The sequence below is a fragment of the Tinamus guttatus genome, unplaced genomic scaffold (genome assembly GCF_059628265.1).
Source record: "Tinamus guttatus ecotype Peru unplaced genomic scaffold, ASM5962826v1 Tinamus_guttatus_pri_ptg000190l, whole genome shotgun sequence".
Taxonomy (NCBI): domain Eukaryota; kingdom Metazoa; phylum Chordata; class Aves; order Tinamiformes; family Tinamidae; genus Tinamus; species Tinamus guttatus.
In genome coordinates, this window is record NW_028288724.1 from 802,238 (window position 1) to 821,735 (window position 19,498).

Here is a 19,498-nt window from a genome sequence, read left to right on the forward strand (position 1 = left end):
AAGCTGCCCCTCCACACAAAAGACATGAGTCCTCCTCCTCTTCCCTGACAGTCTTCCCCGAAGAGCTTTTACCCCAGCAGCACAGGCCTCCAGTTGTGTGAGTGGTGCTAATGCATCTCAATTATTCCAATGAGGTTGAGGTCCTGTGACAGCTTGTGCCCCTGTCTCCATGCCAGGCTACAGGCATTTCCATATATTTCATCTGTAGAACATCAGTGGCACAGAAGACAGATTGGTCCTGGTGAAACCTGTTGGCGAGAGCCAAAGACACTGTGTGCAATGGCCCCACTTGAGAGCAGAGCCATGCTGGCATGGAGAGCAGGTGTCAATGCAATGGTGAGAGGAGGTTCCCACTAAGAGAGCCAAGGGTGCAGTGCCCAAGAGCAGGCAGAAAAAGAGCTGGGCTGTGAGGGAACGTCAGGAGAATGGTTTGTTGCCTGAGCTGATTTGTAGCACCTTGAGGCCTGGGACAGAGTTAAGTCAAACTCCAGGCAGGAGAAGGTGTCCTTGAAGATGTCCTTGGGCTTGAGCCAGCTGTGATGCAGCCATCCTGGTGTCATCATTAGCCCCATTATGTCCTCCAGGGTGAAAAGAGGTTCTGTGGGAGCCAAGTGAGAAGCTTTTAAGAGTGCAGAGACCACAGCAGACTCCTTGGTGTGATGTGCCTCTCTTATTAGTGAAGCGCGCTCAGCTATAGGAGAGATGGGACATGGCTTCCCATATATCCCAGGCTGTGTCTCCTAGAGGAGACATTTGGTTATGCTGGACAATGCAGGAATCTGTCTTGGCCCTGCAGCCTATTTCTATGTCACTGAATCAAATGTCTGCACTGAATTAAATGAATGTTTTGCACTGTAATTATTCGCCTGGGTCTCTGCTTCATACTGCATGGTGCTCACATAGTAGTGGAAGGCATCTGGGGTCATTTGAGATGGCCAAGGACAGTCCCCACCTTGCCTGCTGAAGCTCCATGAGGATGTGGGTCTCACATTTGCTTCATCAGAGCGAGCTAGCAGGGGCACCTTTTCACTGCCTCCTCTGTCTCTTCAACAAGGTGTTTGTGTGTTGTCAGCTGACTTGCACCCTCTACCACCAGTGATTACAAGGGGGGCTCAGAGAAGGAGCTCCCTTGCGCATGCCAGGGCTGTGCACACTACAGCACGGACAAGAAGAAGCCCAGCTTCTGAGTGTTTGTGGAGTTCACAGGAGGAATGTGAATGCCATCCCAGACCAGGGGCTTCTGAACCAGCATGGGATGTCAAGATTGACTCATCTGAATCCATGAGCTCCCTTCTTGCCCCTTTCTGGGTGTCCTGCCTATTAGAGGCTTCTTATCTAGGGCCTTCCAAGTGGGACACTTATAACTTGCATAGTCATTCTCTGATGAAACAGGCTGCGATTTAGAAAGTTTTCTTTCTCTACTCACTATGAAAGGACAAGAAGTGTGATTCTTTTAGTTTACTTCATGCATATTTCCCAGGAGGAGGGGAGACAAGGGAGAGAGAAATTGATGAGTTCAGCTGGGCCTCTGCACCTGAGCGGAGCCAGGCTCCTGGGACAGAGGCAGCTCATGGCAGCACTGCCCAGAGACAGCCATGTGCAGGAACAGCTCCTGTGCCAAGAGCAGCAGGGCTGCAGGCACTGCCTGCTGCTGCAGACAGGAGAGGAGAGAAGGCAGCGAGAGGTGAACGGCAATGTGAAGGAGAGAGGAGAGCTTGTTGTGGGAGAAACTTTTCCAGCCCTTGACACGGTGAGTTTCTGGCTGCAGGGAAATGCTGCTGAGGTTCCTGGGGAGCTCTTCTGAACTCAGTGCATGGAATTATGGATTGGGATTTTAATGGTCTCTCTCCTGGAGTATGCAGGGTTTAGCAGGAGGAGGAGATGCTTCAGAGCAGGGATTTCCTGCCAAATAGTCACAGGGGCAGTGCATCCTGCTCCCTTCTCCCATGGAAGATGTGAAGCTGCAGTCTGCACCTAGCTCTGCATGGGCTGTGATTCAGAGCAATATCTCCCAGGCCCAGGGTGCTGTGTGCCCGGGATAGTGACTCTGCAGCCTGCGAGGGGCAGCACGGCCCAGGGTGCTCCCCACAGCACTGCGGGGAAGCTTTGGGTGGGGAGACAGACACTCATCAGGGCAGGTTTATTCTGATGCTAAGAGGCTGCTGTGTGGGTGAAGTCTGCTCACAGCTCCAGCTCACACACAGGGCATGTCTGAGGGGTTTTTCACAGGAGAAGATCAAGAGAAGGGTACTTGGGAGGGAAGGCACTTTCCTTCATGCCTCCGCTCTTTCAGTCTCCTCATTATGACAAGGAGAATGAAGAACAATTTTCTGCTTTGGAAAGGAAGTGAGAATCCTAAACTTTCACTCTAAAAGATTAATAGTTCTGTGAGAAGCCTCAACAAGGTGCTTCGTCCCCGCCTGATCATATGGGCAGCATCAGTAAAATCTTTGTGGCCTCCTAGGACTTTATGTGACCTACTTCTTAGGACCTGCGCCTGCAGAGCTGCGCTTGGACATTGCCCAGAGTTTTCTGCAGGGCAGAGATAAGCACACAGAGGGTGATATTGGATCTGTGAGCAATGGCAGAGATAAGACCCACGGACAGATGAAGAGCTGCCTGTAGGGACAGCTGCAGGCAGCAGACATGGACAGGGAAGGGGAAGGAAGTGCAGGGCAGGAGCTGCCTCCTCCGCAGCCACACCTGGGACATCTCTCCTGCCACGGGACCATTTCCCAAGGGACTAAGGTGTCCCCCTCTGTGAGGTGATGTACCCAGCTGCTAAGGTGAAATTTCTCCAGAATGCATCTCTGTCCCTCTCCTTGCCTCACTTGGCAGTACATTGTGGGGGTTGCTCCTTGTTTCCCCTCCTGTCCCTGCTGCTCCTCTTCTTGTTCTCAGCCTTCTGCCATTGGGTGTTTTCAAGTGCACTTCAGACCCTGATGTCTCCAGGTGTGGAACACAGGGGTCTGAATGGGAATGAGCCTGTCCTGTGGAGCTGCAGGAAAAGCAGTCTCTGGGGCTGGGAATTGACCTGACTCTCCCTTAAGGACAGCCCGTCCTCAGTGTTCCCCTTGCTTTGTTGTATTTTGCCAGGAGGGTGGAGCCCTCCCTCAGGTATATGGAGACAGCATGAGAAATGTGGAGATGGTCACTTGGAAACTGCACTGCTCTGCTCTCAGCAGGACCTGTCTCCTTTGAAGGCAGCATATGAGAGCAATCACCCTCTAGCTCAAGGAGACAGGAGCACAGGACAGGTGGGAACGAGACTAACATACAAACAATAGTCCCCACTGTGCAGATAGGGACCGTGGAAACATTCCCCTAAGCATTCAGAGCTGAAATGTGAAGGATTTGTCCTTTGGGGAAAACTCTCCAGGAGTGACAAGGACATATCAAAGAAACTAAAAAATATTGTTCCTCAAACCTCTTTGATTACTCTTGGGAGTAAAAATGCTGAAAAGCTTATCTACATCTTGCAAGGATATCACCTGCATAAAATGTAGAATGGCAAAATGTGTGACCTCTGTTCCCCACTTCCTACTACTGTTCAGCACGACAGACTTCCTGGCATCCACAGATTGAGGTCTCTGCTCCTCACAGTACACTTACCCAGTGCAAATTTGAGCTCAAGACAAAGACTTGCAGTAAAAGTCTCTTGCTAAAGAGAAGCAATGGGAGGTCGTGTCAGAAAATTTAATAATTTGGGATGTTTTTTCTTGAAAAGTCTCTCCTAACTTCTCAATGTCTTCTGTTCCTTAGATATCTCACATGATGCGAAGGAGCTAATGTCCAACAGCAGCTCCTTCAAGGAGTTCCTCCTCCTGCCGTTCACAGACAGGCGGGAGCTGCAGCTTTTGCTCTTCTCGCTCTTCCTGGCCATCTACGTGGCTGCCATTGCGGGCAACGGCCTCATCATCACAGCCATCGCCTGCGACCACCACCTCCACACCCACATGTACTTCTTCCTCCTCAACCTCTCTGTCCTTGACCTTGGCTCCATCTCCACCACTCTTCCCAAATCCATGGTGAATTCCCTGAGGAACACTGGGATCATTTCCTACTCAGGATGTGCTGCCCAGGTCTTCCTGGTAGCATTCTTGTTTTCAGCTGAGTATTCTCTCCTCACTGTCATGGCCTATGACCGCTATGTTGCCATCTGCAGACCGCTGCACTATGGGATCCTCATGAACAGCAGAGCTTGCATCAAAATGGCAGCAGCTGCCTGGGCCAGTGGCTTTCTCAATGCTCTCCTGCACACTGGGAACACATTTTCAACACCGCTCTGCAAGGGCAATATCATCAACCAATTCTTCTGTGAGATCCCCCAGGTCCTCAAGCTCTCCTGCTCACACTCCTACCTCAGGGATGTTGCGGCCATTGGGGTTACTGCCTCTTTAGGCTTTGGATGTTTCATTTTCATTGTGGTCTCCTACATGCAGATCTTCAGAGCTGTATTAAGGATCCCCTCTGTGCAGGGCCAGAACAAAAGCTTTTCCATGTGCCTCCCGCACCTGACTGTGGTCTCCCTGTTTGTCAGCACTGTCATGCTTGCCTATATGAAGCCCTCCTCCATCTCCTCCCCAGTTCTGGACCTGGCGGTGACTGCTCTGTACTCACTGGTGCCTCCCACAATGAACCCCCTCATCTACAGTCTGAGGAATGAGGGGCTCAAGAATGCCCTGAGGAAACTCATACCATTGGTCTAGTGCCAGCAACAATATCTGTCCCAGGGGATTTCACATTGGGGATATGTGTTATTCATTTATTTCTTTCTTGCTTTTGCTCTTCCACACTCCTTTAAAGGAAACAAACAAACAAACAAACAAACAAAAATTCAAACTGGTTCATACCTTCTTCTGCAGGAATTTCAATCTGCTAAAGGGACCCTGTAGGAGCAGAACACCGGGCTTTTCTCTTTACCAGCAAACAGCAAAGAGAGGGGAAACTCAGAACCCACTGCTCTGAGCAACCTCAGATCCCCCCCTGTAGTGAGGAGAGTTTCCCTGTGCAGTGTCTCTTCCAGCACTGACTCCAAGGGAGCTCTGGGCCACAGAGTCAGGCTCACACGAGTACAGACAGGGTGAGACCATAGCTCCCGTGTCCATTGGGAGAACTCAGCTCCCCTAGACACAGTCAGGGGGTGATTTTTTCTGCTCTCTCATGGGAGTGATAGCCACGTGTCGCTGTACACTGGTCCCTTCCCTCTACACTGCTCCAACAGTCCAAGTGGGGCATGAGTGGAGGGGAGGAGATGCAGTGTGTGGGGACAGAGCTCTGCTGCTCAGGGCCATCCCTGCGCACACTGCCACAGCAGGCATTTCCCTGCTGTCCCCTTCAATGAGGGATGCAGCTTTCCTGGCAACATGTCCACCAAGAGCAGCAGCACTTTCTCTTTTCAAGGCTCTTCTCCTCATTTCCACACTGTCCTGCTGTGCTCTCTTGGGTCTATTTGCCCTAAATGCTCTTGTAACATGGTGCTTCCCAGTGCATTTCTGTGCTGTCTGGCAGGACCAGGTCCTGGGCACCCTCATGCCAAACGTGGCCTCCACAATCACTTTTCCTCTAATAAAAGAGCATCTGCCTGTGATTTGCCTCAAGTGTAGTCTTTCTTCAAAAAGTCATCTCCAACAATTGCACAGAAAGGGGTCTTGGTGTTCTGCTTGTGAACTCCGTGGGATCCTGGGGACAAATTCCGAGGCTGTTTCATCTATGTGATCTCCTAGGGAATGAGGACAGCACTCAGAGCTCATCTCTCAGTGACCACTGTCAAAGGAGACAGGAAATGGTTTCTGAATCACCTGCACCAGGCTGTGCCACAGGTGACAGTGTTGATGGGAGTTGTCCTCCATCCTTCTGGAGGGGAATCTCTGGGAGATCCCCAGAAAGCTCAGGAGACCTCCACAGCCCAGGGGAGGGCAGTGAGTGGAGCCCCACAAAAAGAGAGATGCTCCACCAAGGAGTAACCAAAAGGCAGAGCTTTTGATCCAGGCACACCAGGGGAAAAAATGGGCTCTGCAAATACAGGAGAGGTACTGGAGGCCCAAGGGAAGGGGCACTGCAGGATCATCCCTGCGTCCACCGTGAAACACTGGAGGCAGGAGCTAGTGCCCGCCCAAACACATCTCCTGCCATTGCAAACTCCCTGGGCTCACTCTGAGCACTGTCCATGAGCACAGACAAGTTCCAGCAGTAGCAGTGGAGGGGATCCCTGTTCAACTGGCTCTGCTTCTTTCTTTGACCAGCTTGGACATGGCCTCACAGCTGGTCCCTTTGCAAAGCAGCACCAACAATCTCCGTCCCCATGCACAACACAGGGCAGGGTGCAGGAGCAGCGCATGCAGCAATGGAGACATTGGTATGGGGAAAGGCTCTGTGGGGAGCAGAGATGTCCCAGGACAGAGGCAGGGCAGCATGCAGAGAAAGAAAATGCAAAGGACAGCCAGGTTTCTGTGTGCCCCAGCTCAGGGCAGGAGCTGCCGCAGGCTATGCAGGAGTCCTGTGCTGTGCTGGGCAGTGGCGTGGGCTTGGAGGGGCTGCAGGCAGCCAGGGAGGGGATCTGCTGTGCACAGAGCAGGGGAGACAGAGAGCGATCAGCCCCATTGCTTGGCCTCATCTCCCTTGGGAGGGAGCTGCTGCCTTTTGCCTTGGCCTGGTCATGTCCTGGACATGGTAGAGCCTGGCCCTGTACCTCTCGCATTCTGACCTGCTGACCTCACTGCCCAGCTCTGTCTTGCACCTGCCACCCCACTGCAGTCCTTAAAGAATTGACAAGGGAAGCAGAGACCTGAGGAGATCTCACAGAATCCCAGAATGCTTGAGATTGGAAGGCACCTCTGGAGATCTAGCCCAATCCCCCTGCCCAAATAGGGTCACACAGACCATGTTGCACAAGATCACGTTCAGGTTGGTTTGGAATACCTCCAGGGAATGAGACTCTACAACCTCTCTGGGAGATCTATGCAGGTGCTCTGTCACCCTTACACTCAAGAGGTTTTTCCTCCAATTCAGGCAGAACTTCCTGTGCTTCTGTTTGTGACCGTTGCTCCTTACTATATTACCGGCCACCACTGAAAAGAGTCTGGCCGCACTTTCCTGACAGCCTCCCTGCAGGTATTTGGGCACATTGCTAAGATCCCCTCTCTGCCACAAAGGTACATTGCTGGCTCATGGTCAGTCTGTAGTTCACCAGGAAAGTCCTCCTGTGCAAATCAAAAATGTGCATCTATGTTATGAGGAAAGACCAAGTGAGCTGGCCCTGTTTAGCCTGGAGAAGATAAGATTGAGAGGGGATCTTATCAATATGTACAAATACCTGAGTGGAGAATGTAAAGAGGATGGGGCCAAACTCTTCTCGGTGGTGACCTGCAACAGGGCAAGGGGTAATGGGTATAATTTAAAACACAGGAAGTGGGAAGCCTGCCCAGAGAGGTTGTGGAGTCTCCTTCTCTGGCGATCTTCAAAACCTGCATGAGTGCAATCCTGTGGCACATGCTCCAGGTGTCCTTGCTTGTGCAGGGGTGTTTCACTAGATGCCCTCTAGAGGCCCCTTCCAACTTCAACCATTCTATGATTTTGTGTGATACAGTGAAAATGGAGAGGCCAAAGAAAAATTTTCCCTTTTCTTCTCTTTTTCTTTTTTTATTATATTTTGTCTGTTTTTTTTTTTTTTTGGAGGCCTGAAGAGGAGCTGCCTCTGCAAGGCCTGAGAAGTGCAGAGCTGGAGGAGGAAAGAGGGGATGAAAATTCACGGTGATCCACAGAAAGCAGCTGCCATGTGGGCTCAGAAGCTGGGACCAGAGCTCAGAGGCAATGGCATGGGGATGGCTGTCTCTATGGAGTTGCTCAGAGCATCACAATGGTGTCCCCCTGGTCTCCACCAAAACCACCATGATGGAATCTCCATGGTCTCCACCTGGGTCCCCATGGCAACCACCAGGGCTTTGTGATGGCAGTGGCATCATGCCCATAAGGCCAATGTGAGGGTGTGGTTCCCATAGTGACCATGTCCTTGTTGGGGGCCAAGACCCCAGGGTCCCCACTCCAAGGAGATCAGCTCCATGAGGAGGGAGCGGCTCCCCTTGGTGCCACTGTCAGGTCCCCGTGAGAGGATCCTGAATATGGACAAGGAGCGGCAGGTGGACGCCTGCTCCCAGCCTGCAGACAGGCTCTCAAGCTTGCAGGAAAGAGGGAGCGAGGTGAGCAGTGGGGCTGAAGGGAGAGGCAGGCAGTGGGAACGGCACCACAAGGATGGTGTGGAAGGGGAGCTGGGATGAGGGGAGAGTGGAGAGCTCTTCTGGGGAGGAAGAGCTGGCCCTGGGCATTGCTTTAACTGGGGGAGATTTAGTTTGTGCAAAGTTGGCCATGCCAAAACAGAGCATTTCCTTGAAGCTGCTCCCCTGACTTTCCATTCCCATCGAGAGAGGACAACACCTCCAAATGTGAAGTGCTCTGGGCAGAGAGTGAGGGGAGGCAGGGACAGCTGTGAGTGGGGTGATGGGGTGGTGCTTTTGTGAGTGCTGGGCTCTGAGAGGCACAAGGAAACCTCCTGCTTAGTGGTACAGGCCTGCTTATAACAGAAAGGTTTAGAAAATGCCTTTAAAAACAAAGATAGAAAGAAAAAAGATTTAAAAAAAATTAATCATAGAATCATAGAATGCTTAGGGTTGGAAGGGACCTCTAGAGGTCATCTAGTCCAACCCCCCTGCATACGAAGGGTCATCTAAAGCATGTGGCACAGGACTGCATCCAAGTGGGTTTTGAAGATCTCCAGAGAAGGAGACTCCACAACCTCTCTGGGCAGCCTGTTCCAGTGCTCTGTCACTCTCACTGTTAAGAAATTTTTCCTTAAGTTCCTATGGAATTTTTGGTGCTTCAGTTTCCGGCCATTTCCTCCAGTCCTATCAGTGGCCACCACTGAAAAGAGATCAGCACCGTCCTCTGCACTCCCTCCCTTGAGGTATTTATATACACTGATTAGATCCCCTCTCCTTCTCTTCTCCAGGCTGAACAGGCCCAGCTCCCTCAGCCTCTCCTCATAGGGCAGATGTTCCAGGCCCCTGATCATCCTTGTGGCCCTGCACTGGACTCTCTCCAGCAGCTCCACATCCCTCTTATACTGTGGAGCCCAGAACTGGACACAATACTCCAGATGCGGTCTCACCAGGGCTGAGTAGAGGGGCAGGATCACCTCCCTCAACCGGCTGGAGATGCTCTTCTTAATGCAGCCCAGGATCCCATTGGCCTTCTTGGCCACAATAGCACACTGCTGCCTCATGGTCAACTTGTCATCCACCATGACACCCAGGTCTTTCTCCACAGAGCTGCTCTCCAGAAGGTGGGTCCCCAGCCTGTACTGGTGTCTGGGGTTATTCCTCCCCAGGTGCAGGACCTTGCACTTGGCCTTGTTGAATTGCATGAGGTTTTTCACCGCCCAGTTGTCCAGTCTGTCCAGGTCCCTCTGGATGGCAGCGCAGCCCTCTGGGGTATCGGCTACTCCTCCCAGTTTCGTGTCATCAGCAAACTTGCTGAGGGAGCACTCTGTGCCTTCATCCAGGTCATCGATGAGTAAATTGAACAGGACTGGACCAAGGACTGACCCCTGGGGGACCCCGCTAGCTACAGGCCTCCAAATAGACTCGGCACCGCTGATGACCACTCTCTGGGCCCTGCCATCCAGCCAGTTCCTAATCCACCTCACTGTCCACTCATCTATCCCACACTTCCGGAGCTTGCCCAGGAGGATGTTGTGAAGGACGGTGTCAAAAGCCTTGGTGAAGTTGAGATAGACGACATCCACCGCTCTCCCCTCGTCTATCCAGCCGGTCATTCCATCATAGAAGGATATCAGGTTAGTCAGGCAAGATTTCCCCTTGGTGAATCCATGCTGACTACTCTTGAGCACCTTCTTGTCCTCCATGTGCCTGGAGACAACAGCCAGTATGAGCCGTTCCATCACTTTTCCAGGGACGGAGGTGAGGCTCACTGGCCAGTAGTTGCCTGGGTCCTCCTTCTTGCCTTTTTTGAAGACTGGCGTGACATTGGCCTTCTTCCAGTCTTCCGGCACCTCCCCCGTTCTCCAGGATCTTTTAAAGATGATGGAGAGCGGCTTAGCTATGACCTCTGCCAGCTCCTGCAGCACTGTGGGGTGCATCCCATCAGGGCCCATGGATTTGTGGGTATCGAGGTTCCTTAGGTGCTCTCTGACCTAATCTTCCTCTACCCAGGGCAAGTCTTCCTCTCCCCCGGCTTCTTCTCTTGTCCCTAGGGCCTGGGGCTCTAAAGGGCTGCCCTTGGTAAACACCAAAGCAAAGAAGGCATTGAGCAACTCTGCTTTTTCTGTGTTATTTGTAACCAGGGTGCCCATCCCGTTCGCCAGCGGACCCACGTTTTCCCTGATTTTCCTTTTGCTGTTAATGTATTTGAAGAATTTTTTTTTGTTATTTTTAACGTCCCTTGCCAGATTGCCTTCCAGCCGTGCCTTAGCTTTCCTTGTCGCATCTCTGCATTCCCTGACTACGTTCCTGTATTTCTCCCAGGGGACCTGTCCTTTTTTCCACTTTCTGTATACCGCTGCCTTCTGCTTGAGCATTGCCACAAGCTCCCGGCTCATCCACGCAGGTCTCCTGCCCCCTCTGCCTGACTTCCTACACACAGGGATGCACTGTTGCTGGGCGTGGAGGAAGTGCCGCTTGAAAACTAACCAGCTCTCTTGGGCACCCCTACCTTCTAGAGCACTAGCCCATGGGATTCTACTGAGGAGGTCTCTGAAGAGGCTAAAGTTGGCCCTCCTGAAGTCCATATTTGTAAGGCTACTTATAGCCCTGCCTCCTCCTCGTTGAATCCTGAACTCCACCAACTCATGGTCACTGCAGCTGAGGCTACCCCCCACCTTAACATCTCCTACAAGTCCCTCCCTATTTGATAGCATGAGGTCCAGTAGCCCACCTCTCTTCGTCGGCTCCTCCACAACCTGCGTCAAAAAGTTATCGTCGACGCTCTGCAGGAACCTCCAGGACTGCTTATGCCTGGCTGTGTTGTCCTCCCAGTTGATGTCGTGGTAGTTGAAGTCCCCCATGAGAACCAGGGCCTGTGACCATGAGGCAATATCCAGCTGCCTATAGAAGGCCTCATCAACCTCCTCATCTTGGCCAGGTGGCCGGTAGCAGACACCCACCACAGTGTCTCCCACATTAGCCTGCCCTCTAATCCTTACCCACAAGCTCTCAACTCGCTCATCCTCCACACCCAGGTTGAGCTCCATGCATTCCAGTTGCTCTCTCACATAAAGAGCAACTCCACCCCCTCGCCTCTCCAGCCTGTCCTTCCTAAAGAGCACATAGCCTTCCATGGCAGCGCTCCAGTCGTGTGAGCTATCCCACCACGTCTCTGTGATTCCAATAAGATCATGACGCTGGGACCGCACACAGAGCTCCAGTTCGTCCTGCTTATTCCCCATGCTTCGCGCATTGGTATACAGGCATTTCAGGGAAGCAACAGAGGCCCCAGGTTTCCCAGGAGGGGTGAAAGAGGACCCTCCGTGATCATTTCCCATCCTTACTTCCCCACTAGCATACTCCCGCTGGACGCCATCTGACCTGGGCTGTGCGGTACTGCTTGCCATGTCAGTGTGACACTCCCCTTCCCCCTTCTTGCCTAGTTTAAAGCCCTTCTAACCAGGTTGGCCAGCCTTTTGGCAAAGAGACGTGTGCCCCTCTTGCTGAGATGAATCCCATCATTCCCCACTAGCTGGTGGTCATCAAACAGAGTCCCATGGTCGTAGAAGCCAAAACCCTGTTGCCAAGCCCAGCGGCGCAGCCAGTTGTTAAGCTGCCATATCCGCCTTCTCCTCCTTGAATCCATTCCCCTCGTTGACAGAATAGAGGAGAACACCACCTGGGCACCCGTACCTTTGATGGCCATCCCTAGGGCTCTGAAGTCTTGCTTGGCATCCCTCATTTTCCCCATGGCATCATTAGCACCCACATGAAACAATACTAGAGGATAATAGTCAGACTCCTGAACAATTCTTGGGAGCCTTTCTGTAACATCCTTTATTTTGGTCCCTGGCAAGCAGCAGACCTCTCTGGATGAGGGGTCCGGTCTACATATCGGTGCCTCCGTGCCCTGTAGCGTGGAGTCACCCACGACAATCACCCACCGCTTTTTCCAGGTGCTCCTTTTCAAGGGGGAGCAGCCTTGCAGGATGGATCAGACTGCCTCTCTGGAGAGAGCCCCCTAGACGGGCCTTGGTTCAAGGCCTCCTCTACCTGATCCGCATGTTCCAGGGCCTCGTACCTGTTGAACGTGGTCACCGGTGGAGGTGAGGTGGGCTGTGGAGGGGATTAAAAAAGAGTTAAAGCAAATAAATGCTTTCTTATACTTTCCACCTTCATTCATTGTTCTGTTTTAGCACACCAGACTTTGGCATGATCTTTTTTCCTTGAAAAGGAGAGTGATTTTCAGAACCGGATGGGATGCAGTCGTGGAGTCCTGCACAGCTGGTGCCATGACAGGTGCCGTGGTCCCCTGTGCCCAGCCTCCCTCTGTAGCTCGGAGGGGCCCTGGTCTCCCGCAGCTCCTTGCAAGAGCTGTCAGGCCCACGCAGGTCACTCAGAGACACTGGGACATCTCCAAGTCCCGCTGGGTGTTGGTGCGCAGACACTTGAGCTCTGCCTGCAAAGATGAAGGACTGTTTTCAATGCTTTCTAGTGATGAAACAGTGGAAATCTTCAGGAACTTTCTCAACCTGCTATGGAGAACTGTTTATCTGCTCTTGCCTTTTAGTGCCCACTGCTCTCTCCATTAGACTGCAGAGGAAATCTCTGTGATCACTCCCATATTTTCTATGTCTTGAATATATTATTCATTTCTGCAGCCCCTCTGGGCAGCCCCTTTCCCAGCACAGCACTCACCCCCCACTACAGGCGTGTAGGAAGACCTGGGCAGCACATCCTGAGTAACAAATGATCCCAGTGTTCCTCAGGGAATTCACCATGGATTTGGGAAGAGTGGTGGAGACGGAGCCAATGTCAAGGACAGAGAGGTTGAGGAGGAAGAAGTACATGGGGATGTGGAGGCGGTGGTCGCAGGTGATGGCTGTGATGATGAGGCCGTTGCCCACAAGGGCAGCCAGGTAGATGCCCAGGAAGAGCGAGAAGAGCAAAAGCTGCAGCTCCCACCTGTCTGTGAACAGCAGGAGGAGGAACTCCTTGAAGGAGCTGCTGTTGGACATTTACTCCCTGCAGTTATGTGGGCTTGTCTAAGGAACAGAAGACATCGAGAAGTTAGGAGAGACTTTTCAAGAATAAAGCCAAAAGTTAGAGGAAGCTTCTCTCAGTGCAGAGCCTTGATTTGATGACACGGAAAAATGCTGGCAAGGCCTTGTCAGATGCCTTTGGTGTCCAGAGCAACCACATGTCTCTAGCAGATACAGCCAGGGACCTACAGGAAAACCATGCCCCCTTGGAGTGATTGCTGGGCACATGCCCCAGGACATCCTACATTTCTGTCCTATGCTCAAATACAGACATTCCAGCACTGGCTGTAGGGAAAGCCCATCCCGTCTACATCCAGGGTGCTGCATAAATGAGAGGCACCTCCGCCCCACCACATCTCTACTCCGGTCTCTGCTCTCTCAAATCTTTCTAACTCTCCTCCTCTGAACTTCTGTTCATTCCACCAGATGATATGAACAGACAATGGGCTAATGAGGACCTCTGGGCTATCAAGGCCCATGGACATCTTCAGTTGCACCTTGTTCTTCCTGAACCAGCATCAGATACAAGGGTGAGTGTCCATTGGTCTGCTTTGTGTTTGAGGAAATGCCCATGGCCAGGAATACGTGTCTCCTAGCTGGAGAAGCTCCTGCCTGCCTATCTTGGCCCAGGTCTCCTTCCCCACCATTCTCGTGCTCTCTGTGCAGGTCCCATCCCTGCTGCCACCTTTCCATCCAGCCCCACTGCTCACCTCCCTCGTGCACTCCTGCTCTCCAGAGATCCCGACCATGGAGGAGGAGCAGCCGTTCACCTGCTGCTCCGTCTCCATCTGCAGGACTCGCTCTGGGGACAGCCTTGCATGGCCAGCGTGTTTCCGGCCTGTCCTCTGCACAGACAGACGTGTCCTCACAGTCCATGTCACAAGCCCATCCTCTGATATGCTGCTCACCCTGAGGGGACCTCACAGGCCCTTGGCAGGTGCTGGTCCTGCTGCTGGCCAATAACGCACAGGGGCAGCAGTGACCTCACAATGTGCCCTGTAACCTTCAACTAGCCCTGGCCTATCAGCAGCAGGGACAGAGGTGACATCACAAGAAACCTCAGAAACGCAGAGCCTGCTCATGGCCTCAGGTCTACAGAGAACCTCACAGTCACCATCAGAGCTGTTGGCTTATCGATCAGGAACAGGCACAGCAGTGACCTGACAACCAACATCCAGGTCATATGCCTGCTGCTTCCCTATATAGGGACAGGCACAGTGGTGACCTCACTACCAACACCCAGGCCATGTGCCTGCTGCTGGCCTATCAGGTGCTGAGGCAGAAAGGCCAACACAACCAACATCCAAATTATGGGCCTTTTCTGCCTTGTCACCACCGGACACTGAGGTAACATCTCAACAGCCTATGGGAGCTAAGGGCCCCCTCTGGCCTTTTCAGAGCAATAAGTGTTTTCAGAGTCAGAAGTTAGGGGCTATCAGCTCCTCAGGCAGAAATGACCTCAGAGTACAAACGTCAGCCATGGCCCTGCTGCTGCCATGTCACATTCTCACACAGAAGGGACCCTGTCATTGGTCCCAGGAACATAGGCAAGGTTGTTCTCCAGGGTATGCTTGCTCCTGCAGCGCTTTCCCAGGAAAGGGTCTAGGAGAGAGCAGTGCCCTGGCCTCAGACATAAGTCACCATCTGTGGAGGTCAGTAACAGTAAGGCAGTGCTGGTATGGGCCAGCAGCAGAACCAGCATCTGTCAAGGGCCTGTGAGCTCCCCTCAGGGTGAGCAGATGATCAGAGGACAGGGCTGTGACATGGACTGTGAGGACACGTCTGTCTGTGTAGAGGACAGACCAGAAACACGCTGGCCATGCAAGGCTGTCCCCCGAGTGAGTCCTGGAGATGGAGATGGAGCAGCAGGCAAACAGCTCCTCCTCCTCCATGGACGGGATCTCTGGAGCAGAGGAGCACACGAGGGAGGTGAGCAGTTGGGCTGGAGGGAGAGGCGGGCGGCAGGGATGGAACCTGCACAGAGAGCACGAGGATGGTGGGGAAGGAGACCTGGGCCAAGATAGGCAGGCAGGAGCTTCTCCAGTGAGGGGACACATATTCCTGGCCATGGGCTTTTCCTCAAACACAAAGCAGCCCAACGGACACTCTCTCCTGTACCTGATGCTGGTTCAGGAAGAACAAGGTGCCACTGAAGATGTCCATGGGCCTTGACCGCCTACAATGCAGTCACCCAGAGGGCCTCATTAGCCCATTGCCTGTTCATATCATGTGGTAGAATGAATGGAAGTTCAGGGGAGGAGAGCTAGAAGGGTTTGAGAGTGCAGAGCCTGGAGCAGAGAGGTGGCGGTGCGGGGGTGCCTCCCATTTGTGCTGGAATGTCTGTGTTTGGGTACAGGACAGGAACGCAGGATGCCCTGGGGCACTCGCCCAGCCACTAGGCCAAGAGGGCATAGTTTTCCTATAGGTCCCCCTGCTGTACCTGCAAGAGACACGTGGTAATGCTGGACACCCCAGACATCTGACAAGGGCCTGTCAGCACTTTTCTGTGCCATCAAATCAAGGCTCTGCACTGAATTACAAGAGCTGCTGGTTAATCCTGGAATCTTCCCATGCATCAACTTCATTGGGAGTGGGACTGTTGTCGTAATTGGCATCTGGGGTCATTTCAGATGGCCAAGGCAATTCCTTACCTGGACCCCAACTGCTGCTCTAGGATGTTGCAGGTCTCCCAGTAGCTCCATCAGAGCAAGCAGGCACTGGAACATGCCTTGCACCTCCTCAGGCTCTTCCACTGTCACCAGATGTTTCTGTGGGAGCTACTGATATAGGACCCTGTGCAAAGAGAGGCTATATAAGAAGTTAATAAGGTTGAGGTGACTAGGTACCTAATTTCACTATTTGCTTCTGTGAACATAGCTTGCTACTTACGCTGAGTCACCGTGCTCATGCTTTTCGCTATCTGCTTCTGTGAACATAGCTTGCTACTTATGCTGAGCCACCCTGCTCTTGCTGGAATCATGAGATAAGATATCAGCCATGAAGAACTGGTAACTGCAAATAATGTATGAAGCAGTTGCAGCTGTCTATAAAAACACAAACTTTTTCCTAAGACGGCACGGATCTCAGGCAAACTGTAAGAGGTCCGCTGCCGGCTGGCTAATAAAAGCTTGCTTTTCAGCCCACCAGGTTGAGTGTGCAGGTGATTATTGAGATTATGGACTAACACTGACTCTCACCCTTCATCTCTAGTGATTGCAGAGGAGCTTCGACAAGGAGCTCGTGTGCAGATCTCTGTGCTCTGCTCACTTCAGTTTTGGCAAGTGGTATCCCACCGTTGCTGTGTTTGTGGAGTTTACAGGAGGGATCTGAATACGACTACAGATCCAGGCCTAGACAGGTACTGCCCAGATTGATATTTCTGAATCAGCACCTGAACCCTGTGTCAATGAACTCCCCACTTGTCCACTCCTCAGTCTCCTGTCTAGTTAAGGGATGTGAAATGAGGCTTCCTGAGTGGCACATTTACAACTTTCATAGATAGTCATCCTTTGATGAAATAAAGTACAATGTTGGAATCTCTTTCTCTCCACTTGCGTGCAAAGGGCAGTAGCTGATTGTTTTAGTTTATTGACGTGAACTTTTCCCAGGAGGAGGAGAGACAAGGGACAGAGAAATTGGTGAGTTCAGCTGGGCCTCTGCTCCTGAGCGGGGCCAGGCTCCTGGGACAGAGGCAGCTCAGGGCAACCTGGCAGCACTGCCCAGAGACAGCTGTGTGCAGGAGCAGCTCCTGTGCCAAGAGCAGCAGGGCTGCGGGCACTGCCTGCTGCTGTGGACAGGAGAGGAGAGAAGGCAGTGAGGAGTGAAGGGTGGTTTGGAGTGAGGGGAACAGAGCAGAATTCAGGGCATGGCAAAATCTTCACAGCTGTTTACATGATAGTGTCTGGCTGCAGGACAATGTTGCTGAGCTTCATGTAGGGGACTTCTGCCCTCAGTCCATGTCATTGTGCGTTGGTTTTTTTTTAATAGTCTCTCTCCTGGATTATTCAGGGCAGAGCAGGCTTCGGAGATGCTTCAGAGCAGGCGTTCCCTGCCACACTGTCATAGGGACAGAGCATCCTGCTTCCTTCTCCCACCCATTCTGTCCTGTGCCACTCCATGAAATGCAGTCCACAGGGCTGGGAAATGAGCTGTATCTCCCTTAAGGAGAGCCCATCCTCACTGCTAATGGCCCTTTGGCTATTTCCCTGTGCTGTCCTGCCAGGCTGCCCCCTGCCCTCTAGAAAGGCTCTGCTTTATAAGAGGCCTGTGAGGAAGCTGCAGAGATGCTGAGGGTATGGAGGTGGTGGGGAGAATCTGTCTATGGGCAGCTGAAAAGAGCCCTGTGAGTTGTGGGCTAGAAGAAGAGTGTGGAGACCTCCCTTAAGTGTATGGAGAAAGGGTGAGAAACTGAAAATCTGCGTTGTGAAACAGGACTCCTCTGCCCTCTGCAGGGTGTGCTCTCCTGTTAGGGCAGCATAAGAGAGTGATCATCCTCAGGCATCAAACAGCTGGGAAACAGACAAATGAGATATCTCCATCTGCACATAGCAACAGTGGATGGTTTCCTCTCTGGACTCAGGAGGTCTAATTTCAGGAACACTCCCCAGGGGTGACAAGAACAGCCCAAATCAAATAAAAATTATCGAACAATTCCATAAAACTCTGTTACTCAAAGCACCCTCTTTATATTTGGGAAGGAAGATGCTGAAGGGCCCATTGACATCTTGAGTGGATTTCACCTGACAGAAATGGTGAATAGTCAAGCTTGTCCCCTCTGTTCCCTGGTTCCCAGTGCTGTACAGCAGGACAGGCTCCCTGGAGTCCAGGGGCTGAGGTCCCTTCTTCTCACAGCACACTCAGTCAGAGTGCAGAGTGCAGAGTTCTGCAAAGCAGAACTCAAGCAAAGGTATGGGAAAAAAAAAGATCCTCTAGGTTAAAGAGACAGACTGTGTGTGGATGTGTGGGAGGAGGGCATATGAAAACTGAATGACTTGGGAGTTTTCTCTTTTTTTGAAAAGTAAATCCTAACTTCTCAATTTCTTCTCTTCTTTAGACAGTCCCCAAAGACATGAGGGTGCAAATGTCCAACAGCAGCTCTTTTGCTGACTTACTTCTCCTGCCATTTGCAGACATGCAGGAGCTGCAGCTCTTGCACTTCTCCCTCTTCCTGGTCATCTACCTGGCTGCTCTCCTGGCAAATGGCCTCATCATCACAGCCGTAGCCTGCAAGCACCACCTCCACACCCCCATGTACTTCTTCCTCCTCAACCTTTCCTTCCTTGAGCTCATTTTCACCTCCACCACTCTCCCCAAATCAATGGCCAATTCTCTGGTGCACACCAAGGCCACTTCCTGCTTTGAATGTGCTGCCCAGGACTTCCTGACTGTCTTCATGATAGCAGCAGAGTTTTCTCTCCTCACAATCATGCCCTGTGATCACTGTGTTGCCATCTGCAGAGCCCTGCACTACAGGACCCTCATGAGCAGCAGAGCTTGTGTCAAAATGGCAGCAGGTTCCTGGAGCAGTGGATTTCTCAATGCTCTCCTGCACACCGGGAACACATTTTCCATACCACTCTGCCAAGGCAATGTGATGGAGTAGTTCTTTGAACTCCCGCAGATCCTCAAGCTTTCTCATTCAGATTCTTCCCTCAGCGAAACTGGAATTCCTGTGGTTTTTGCCTGTTTAGTCTTTGGGTGTTTAATTTTCCTTGTGCTTTCCTATATGCAGATCTTCATAGTCGTGCTAAGGATCCCCTCTGAGCAGGGTTGGCACAAAGCCTTTTCCATGTGCCTCCCACACCTGGCCATGGTCTCCCTGTTCAGCGTCACTGCACTGTTCACTCACCTGCTCACCCTCTCTTCACCAGCTCTGGATCAGGTGGTGGCCATTCCGTACACTGTGGTGCCTCCAACAGTGAACGCCCTCATCTACATCATGAGGAACAAGGAGATCAAGGATGCACTTAGGAAACTCATTCAATTGGTGCTGGTTCCTCAGAAATAAGCTGCCCATCTGTCTGCCCATCTGTGTCAATCTTGGCTTTGCTCTAATAATAGTGAGTTTCCTCATTGTGTTGCTTGAATGTAGGTCTGTGTTTCCAAAGCTGGAGTCATAATTGCTCAAGGTCTTTCACTGTTCAAGACCCTGTTGCTTTCCAGGGCTCTCCATGGGCTCCAGGCAGTAAGCTCACAGGTGACGAGTGAGGCTCTCCATGGGCTCCAGGCAGTGAGGGCTGG

The 19,498-nt window shown here is 52.1% G+C and overlaps 1 pseudogene; it reads left to right on the top strand.

Annotated features, from left to right (window-relative positions):
• Positions 1-19,265, top strand: part of LOC148594881 (ATPase family AAA domain-containing protein 2-like) — a 68,962-nt pseudogene extending 49,697 nt beyond the window's left edge.
• Positions 19,266-19,498: the final 233 nt, after the last annotated feature.